The sequence below is a fragment of the Charadrius vociferus genome, unplaced genomic scaffold (genome assembly GCF_000708025.1).
Source record: "Charadrius vociferus isolate BGI_N301 unplaced genomic scaffold, ASM70802v2 scaffold244, whole genome shotgun sequence".
In the NCBI taxonomy this organism is placed as follows: domain Eukaryota; kingdom Metazoa; phylum Chordata; class Aves; order Charadriiformes; family Charadriidae; genus Charadrius; species Charadrius vociferus.
In genome coordinates, this window is record NW_009648822.1 from 5,188,470 (window position 1) to 5,196,270 (window position 7,801).

Consider the following 7,801-nt stretch of genomic DNA (forward strand, 5'->3'; position numbering starts at 1 on the left):
CCCGGCCGTCCCCCGGCTCTTTGTATGCGCGGCATGAGGCGGTGTATGAGACAGAAGTGCTCGGCAAGCCTCTGGTGAAGCCCTCCTCTCGGCCAGCTCTTCTGTCAGCCCCCCTCCTAGCGCCCCCCAAAAAAGTGTTAGCCCCGGATAAATTCAGTTCAGGCTGGCCTGCTTCCAGGAGCTCAACAATGCCGGTTTTATCTGAATGTTTGCAATTGGTTTCACAGACTTAATCGCCCTTCTCTCCCTACAATATATATAAAAATGTTGTAACTTTTCCCTAACGAAGATGAGGAGCGGGGAACGTGAAATTAAAATGCCTGGGTCACCCGAGCACTGTCTTGTAATGTAACGTGAAAGGTAAGAAGAGTAATCCAAAATGGTTATACAGTTGTCTGGATGAAATTAAGAAGAAATGCAGGGTCTCACCAAAAATACAGTCCTGGGCTATTGCCAGGAGATGCCCAATGTGGATTTCAGTGTTCATGTTACCCAGCTGTGTTGTCTATATAATTGCTTTTAGATGTGAGAATTTGGTAGGTGCACAGAAGCTCTTTTGTGACACAAGTGTTAGAAGAATTATTTTTAAATTTACAAGTCTATTAAACCATATATTTTTCAGTGGTAAGGTCTTGTCTGGCATGACTAAGCTATCCAAACTGTAGTGTGTGCAGAATGCATTGTATTTGGATAGACTTAAGTGGAACCTAAAATGTTGGCTTTACCTATTTAGCTGTAAACTGCCATTTTAAAGAGTTTTATGACTGTTGCATCAAGAGTACACAAGAGCTGTCCCATTAGACAGGAGGCCAGGCTGCTCAGTGGAGAACTTCCAAATCCAAATGGTGCTTTGCTCTAGCTGGTTGTAACGGGGCGTTCTCCGACTGCGCAGTTACTGATTTGTTTGTAATTTGCTGGGTGTGGAGAGCTCACAAGAGCCAAAGCTTTTTGCTGGAATATTCCGTTTCTTTGTTCTTAAAATTCTGTTTTCTAGATCTTGGCTGTTAGCAGCCAAGTTCTTAAAATATGTACTATGATTCATATTTAAAGAAAATTTTCACTATTCTTTATGAACAATGAAATGTTCCATGTAAGTCTGTAGTTTTCAGCATTAGGTGTACATATAAGCAAAGTCTTGTTTCGTGAAAGTATTCTGGAGAGTGATCAACCATCTGATGTGCTTTGAACAGATTACAGTACCTCCATAGATTACTATTTTGACTGCATATATTATTTTTGAAAGCAGTTGCATAGCTTGGTTGATGCCATTATAACTACAAGTTATGATGGTATAGTCATTATTTAATCATCAGAATTAATTATTTATATTGTTCTTCACTGTTTCTTTTAAATGTTGGGGTTTTGAAATTCGGTAAATAAACACCATGTTGTCATCCACCCCTGAGTTTTAACAGAAGATTTCTACATTGTGGAATATATTCTGTAAGCCATTTTTGCTAGCAGAAAATGCTTGTGGTATTGAAAAAGTGTCACGTAATGTGCATTGCCTTGGAAGCTACAGCTCCTGATTTCTAATTTTAGCTTTGTCACTGTCTCTCTGGATTTTCTTAGGGAAGAATCATTGGGTTTAAGACATAGCTCCTTTTAAAAGTGCCTGATAAGTCCCTGATTTTGCATTGAAGTTACCAAAAGTGTCACCATGACTGGCAGTTTCCAGAAAACTAAGCCGTAGTTTCCATGTATTCAGATCCATTTACTTTATTTAAAATGGTGAGTACACAGCCCCTGGAAAAACCAAGGACATCCAGTAACTAGAATCTCAACACTAGTGGTAATTTTTAAAGAGTATAGGCTTTAGCCATACCGTTGGAGTGTTGCAAACAGACAATATAATCTGTGGACCTTAAACTGAACATATGCAATGTTAAATAATTAGGTATTGTTAAAAATAACAAACAGTTGACCTGAATATCCCCTTTCAGGACTTGCTGACTTCCTCATGAGGAGCGTAACTGACTCTTTGTGTCACAGAAGTTAAGGTCTAAAACGCTTAACGTTGAAAAACTATTAGTTCCATACATTGTAGCTAACAGAAATACTATATAACTCTATGTAGACAAGATACTGTACCTACTAGAGATGGATTCTAATCCTGGCTCTGCTGTTGACAAATTTGGGCTAATAGTTTCAGTTTTCTATGCCCGTTTCCCTTTTTGTCTGTCTGCAGAGCAGATCAGATTCATGGTATATTCTTACAGCATTTGGTATCAGCTTGGTAATCTCCAGTATTGTTGCCAGGACGTTTCAGTAACTTGCAGTGAGTGCCTCGTTATCAAGGGAAATGAATTTGCTGCAGTTCTAAAATTACTTTCTTTTGCCTGTACTCTGAATAAATGCCTCAGGTTTCCATCTCGTCTCTACCATACAAAAGCATTAATAATCCTGTTCCTTGTGTCACTTCTTAAATGTTTATATACTTAAAACAAGGGCATAATAGGTGATCAGACCAGTTTGTTTTATTCTAAAGATATTAATATATTATATAATATTGATAATTTTTCAGAGTAGACTATGGTTGTTGTAGGAACTTTGTTGGTTGGGAATTTTAGAACTAAACTAAATAAAGATCATGGAGAATAATCCATCAGCCAAGTGGTGAACTGAATGATCCCTAAAAGGTCTTTTTCATTTCTTCATCCTGTTGTTTGGTCCGAAGAAACACACATTCATTCAAAACCCATTGATCAGTCAAGCAGTTCAGGCAACACTCTACTCTCCAAAGAAAAAAGGTAACATTACAGCTGTTGGACTGATAGAATTAACACGATGTACATTCAGTTTCACAAATCCTCCTTACTGTGGTTTGGATCCTCAGCAATTCACAGTATTTCTAATGCTATTTCTTCCACTTTGCTTTTTGATTAGTCTTAATTTCCACTGCTGAGCAATGTTGCTAAACAAAAAGAGATAATAATCTATTATTTCCAGTGCCTGGAAATACCTGCAATGCAAAGTTTTATCATGAAAGAATAAAACCAGGTGAGCCAAATAAGAAATAATGGTATAGCCAAAGCAAAATGCTTGTGAAAATGTCTCGTGAGGCTACTGGCCAGCATGTTCAAACCCAACATATAATTTGTGTTATAACACATAGTTTCTTCATTTGCTGTACTAATATGGTCACAGGAGCAAATGTACCTTATCTACAATTTAAGAAGGATTGAATATACAGGCAACATCTGCAACAATGAAATGCTGGTTTTCATTTCAGTTGAAATTGATATTAGCAAACATTCACCATGGCTGACTGCTTAATTTAAATCTCTCCGTTGTCTGTCATTAAATTAATAGGGCTTATGGAGATTCTGAACCAATAATACATAATAAGAATTAATAGTAAGATATCCTGCATTCTTCTGCTTCGTTTGTTTAGGAGACTTAATAGTTGAAATTCCCCTGATAGAAGTTGGTAGGTGGAGTGTCACTATTTCAAAATTGTTAACAAACCTTTTTTTCCAATAATCACTGTAATATTACAGTGCTCTTATGAAGTAGACAAATAGTGTTATTTTTCGTTTGCTGGGAGAAAAAGGAATTCAGTAACTCATTGAAGGCTGTGGTGACTGTGTTAGGCTGGCGAATGGAGCTGAATTTTGTAGATGCATGGTCTGTGCCTTCAACATACTTGCTCTTGGGCCCTGTGATTGTCCTGAGAGAAGGTTCAAAAGGAAACAAACTGAGAGGTATACAAACAGCATACATTTTTCATGAGTATTTTTATTGCACTCCAGCAGCTACCAACCAGCACTGAAGAAAGTACTAGCATAATGCAGCAATTGTTGCCACCTTCCGTTTTTGGCAATTTTTCCTACTTCTTTCTACTTATTTTATTTTATCTAAAAGTTTAATATTTTTTTCAGGCTTCAGATTTATTTTCTTTGTTTGTTTTGTGTTCCCTTTCTGTTACTGTTACTCATTTCCCATTCTTGTTTTACTCTTTTTTTTTTTTTCCCTATTAGACCAATACATATTGAAATCAACTTGAGATGGGCTACATACGAAATAGTCAGGTCATTAATATAACAGATAATAGCAGCTGAAGGCCTCAGAAATGTTGCTCCTAAGCAGGAAAATTGGATTTGGGGGATGTTGAGAATAATGAGGAGGACTAATTGATACAGAAAGATAAATTTTTAAATCGGCTTACAAGTTCATAGTCAAAACAGCATTAAAATATCTGCAGACAGTGAAGCAAAGGTCATTATAACACAGGATTATATGAAAGTACAATAAAGGAATACTGTTAGAACCTACAGTAAATATACAAAATTGTAATAAATAAGTAAGTTACCGTCTGTCTCTCTTGTTTCATTACACCAGCAAACCTATGCTACCACTGTCTGGTTTGCTAAAATCAGCAAATTGGAAAACAGTTCAAAGTACAATGTATGAAATATTTTTATTCAGGATCCTAGCTAGATTGGAACGAGGATTCGTTTTACACATATGAGGTAAATAAAACCTAGTGGTAAGCTCCAGTGTAAATTATTCCAGTTATTCAGCTGGTATAGGCCTGCAGGCCCACATATAAAATTAGCAGCTCAGAATTAACACTGAAGTGAGTCAAGAGGGACAGATATTGATGCTAGGAAAACAGGATTTTATTCTTGATTCCTACAAAATATTATGAACTGAAAATGATATAATGTAACACGCAAAGCTGTGTTTTGAGAATATTTTCCTCAAATGATAGACAGAAAGGTCAAGAGGGAAGCTGCCTGGATAAGAAATGACAGGCAAAAGCAGACCAATTATCATCTGCCTTGTGTAGAGGACAGACTCAGAGCTTAACTTGAAGGTTTACTGTAAAAGTTAAGAACTCTGTTATTTAAGGAGACTGACCGAATTGAAGAATGAGAGGGAATTTCTTCATGAATGAAGAATGACAGATTGTACATTCTTTTGTAAAGTAATTCAACAACAGAAACTATCCAAAACTGAAAAAAGAAAAAATAAAAGAAGCCTGCACCCTTCACTATCATTTTTGCAGAGAACAATGCATGAAGAAATTGTCTATTTAGAAGCCAAGCAAGAAGTAATACAAGTAGTAGCAGACATCACATAACATTAATGATCATTGGTCAAAAATTGCAGATGAATTCCTATCATTACAAGGCAGATACTTTTGAACAAATGAATAGCAAAAAGAACTTAAATTCCGCCAAAATGCATAAAGCATTACATTAAACAAATGCTAGTTTTTAATTAATCTGGCAGAAGTCATAACACCCAGTCATATTTGCTAAGATACTCTGTTTGGGCACCTCTTTCTGACCAATCTGACCAAGGTGCAGCTACTAACTTGTTGTATGGGAAAGGCCATCAAGAGATGATCTTGTCTGTCACGGCTAATTCCTGACTGCAGGTGTGCCCCTTCATCCAGAGAGGTGTACAGCAGAAACTCTTCTGCGCTTGATTCTTAACAAGTTCTGCTGGGGTGCAAGCCAAAACATACTCTGAACCCTACCTGTGACACAAATTGTATGATGAATCAGGACCTTAGCCTTACCTGTACAGCTAGGTGAAAGCAAGCTGAGGAGGCATGAAGCCATCTTCCCTCATTTCAGGATATCTAGGAGACTAAATTTCCCTTATGGCTGCTCTGATTTACACTGGCTGAAATAATCCTTTCAAGGCTGTTCTCCAATCCATACCAAACCCTTTTCCTTCTTTGAAACCCCCTCTGAGCATTTAGCATACAGCCAACAACACCACAAGAGGTATGCCAGTTAAAAAGTATTTATGTGTAGTTCAGTGCATGTTGTATCCCAGCAAGTTTGATTTAACTTACGTTATTCACGTCACAGCATTGTATGCACACAACATCCTGCGCGCTCAGGATGTGTATGATCTGTATGTTTGATTTCAGGATTTCTGGGGATCATCATAGGTGTCTTTCCAGGAATTAGATTGTTTCTTGGGTTTCATTTTGCTTTGCAAAACCCTGTTTTTCCCCTTATGGTCCCAAAAGGGGAAATAAATGGCTTTCAGAGACAAATGCTTTTGTAGCTGAGTGAGGTCCCAGATAGCCCAGGAGATACTAAGGGACTGTAAATGCCCCCAGTTTGTCCTTAAAGAGTTACGCCAGCTGAAAGAGTGATGTGCTCTAACTAGATAAAGGTTTGATGGATGATGAAGACAGTGTTTTGAACAGCAATGTGGGAAATGCAGCAAGGCCTGTGACACCAAAGTAATGAAGCCTAGTGCTTAAGCTTACAGACAAAATGAGGCCCTTCCCAGTAATGTTGTTACCCATGGAATATTACTGCTCACGGTTATTTTAGTAACAAATAATTTCTTATTAAAGATCATGAAATCCTTCTCTAACTGCATAGGTGTCAAGAGAAAAATCAGTTCCATAGCTAGAAGTGGTACGGTAGAATTGTGTATTTGGCTGAGTGAAGACACGCTCGTGCTGTGAAAATAACTTCTGATGTCAGCTAGGTAAAAGCTGTGGATATGACTCTGGACCATTTGTTGGGCTATGAACATGGACCTACGATACTGAAATTAAACTGACTGGCGCTGTCAAAAAGTATGCCTGTTAACACCAGTGCAAGTTTCTGAATGGCAGATTGAAGATAACTTCTGTAAGAAATTCACAAGATTACTTGGAAAAAATGTTACTAAATATCTTACAAGTGCAGGTGCATAGCCCGGTGATGATGTTACCAGTTCAAAGACACTTTTTAAAATGTAAGTTAATTGCGTGGAGAAACAAAGAAGCCTAAACCACGGAACTTGAAGTTAATACGCAACAGAGAAAGCAATAAATAAAACTGCAACCAGATGGAGTGAGAATTGTGTTTAATGTCTGGAGTGCCCCTTGTCTGTCTTTCCTGATACCGCTCCTTGTGTCTGTTGCACTGGTTCAAGCAGAGGGTCAAGTGTATTGGCCTCTTCCCATGCCAAGGCTGCAGGTGTCCAGTTCATAGGATTTCCAGATCCCGCAGAGTCATGTACAGCAAGGAACATGAGGGGTTTGCACTTGCACAGTGCTTCCATGAACACCTGTAGATCTGGTACTCAGGGAGATCCACTTCAGGTAGACTCGATGACTATACAGTTCTCCTTCAGGCCTCTCTTCCCTGAAGTTATGGTTTTTTAATGTTTTATTACTCTCTGGTGTTCCCAATACAACAGTTGTGGATGACAAGGACTGGACCAAAGACAGGGCTAGGCTGGCTCGTTTTCCTCTTGCTGCTGTTACCAGAGAGCAATTAGTGGGCTGCATGGGCCCTTGGTCTCACCAACCAGGCTGTCTCTTAGGTTTTCACTTTCTGTTGCCAGTTCCCTTTCATAGCTGCTGAATCCACTTCCTGTATTCCTCACTCTGTATTGTTTCTCAAACACATTGTCTATCGTTTGTTCTCATTTTCTGAACAGCTGGACTGTTCACTTGTTCAGCCTTCCAAATGGCATAGCTACCTATTCTTATTTGGAAGTGCTTGTCACGGAAATAGAAAAAAGCGTATTTATCCAGTTTGATGTAAAGCAGTGGAGAAAAGCCCCATACTTTATTGTCTTCATCAACATAAGACCACAGCCTGTCGCTTAACATTTTTAGTATACTTCTTCCTCCCATTTGTGAGAAATCTAGCAAGTGAATAGCCTCAGCATGGTAAGAACGTTATAATCCTTTCTAAAATTACATTCCTTTTATCACACAGCACATACTACAAATGGAGAATAAGGTTGATCACACATCATCTTTTATTGTCATGAGTCCTGTTTTCCAAACTTACGACTGAAATTATAAATGCACTGAGTGTTTCAGAAT